Source organism: Solanum tuberosum, unplaced genomic scaffold (assembly GCF_000226075.1).
Source record: "Solanum tuberosum cultivar DM 1-3 516 R44 unplaced genomic scaffold, SolTub_3.0 scf00089, whole genome shotgun sequence".
Taxonomy (NCBI): Eukaryota; Viridiplantae; Streptophyta; class Magnoliopsida; order Solanales; family Solanaceae; genus Solanum; species Solanum tuberosum.
In genome coordinates, this window is record NW_006239012.1 from 890161 (window position 1) to 891297 (window position 1137).

Consider the following 1137-nt stretch of genomic DNA (forward strand, 5'->3'; position numbering starts at 1 on the left):
ACATGGTACTGCTTCGCGGAACTTCTCGGCGATGCGGCTAACTACTCCCTATCTCCGCCGACTTGATCCTTTCATAAAAGCCTCAGCACACTGGAACAAAAGGCGAAGTAAGACTCTTTGGCGACTTGCCAGGTGGACTCGGCGATCCTCAGGCCTTCATTTCTTCATTTTTCTCAGCCTTTTCATTCCTTTTTGTGACGTAGTGTCCATGTTTTCCTTTAAACATCAAATACCTAAAACTTAAGGGTTTTCGTTAGATATTGAGATAAAATAAGCATTTGAGGACACAATTTCTATTAAAATATAGCCCTAAATGTGTCCAATTTGTGGACTCATCAACACCCCCAACTTAAACATTTGCTTGTCCTCAAGCAAACTCAAGTTTAGCCGTTTAAAAGGGTGTCTCGAATAGTGTTGCACAAGACTCAATCATGAATGCACACAACAAGACTCAATTTACTTATGCAAAGATCAAATGTGTACTTAAAGATTCAAATTGTGACTCACCAATATCAACGAATCTCATGCTCACAATACTTGCTTCAAATGCAAGTTCAAGCTCAACTATAGTGTTCAAATGCACTCACACAAAGAATGATTTCATATTCACACAATAGGTTCACAGTTTAAAGCTTTGGAATCAGATGCAACTCTCACACTCACAAAGAAGAGCATAATGCATAATTTCATCCATAGGTTTGCCCGTATTTTTCAATCAACATTTGTTTCGACTTTCTCAAGATCACAAAGGTCTTAACAAGGCTTGTAACGGGGCTGAGTGTAAAGGTATGGTCATTTAGGCTCAGTGACTTTCATCCTCATGAAATGTGGTGCTCACAACACTTCCTTTCCTTTTGTTATCATTCTCTTTAGTGCTCATAAGTCATCCTATTATTCACTTCCCGTGAATTATTTGGAGACCCCATTTCTTTTGTACTTTATTCCACAACTTTATTTTTCATTCTTTTATATATATAGAGGGGTTCCATTTTTCTCAAAACCATGGGTAAGAAGGACTTTCTTGCACTTCTTGATTTGCCTTTTCTTTTCACCACACCCCCAACTTAGGCTTTTGGCCTAAGTTGGCTATTCAACTAACCACAACTTCATGAGGATTATGGGTGATGGATAAAGAAA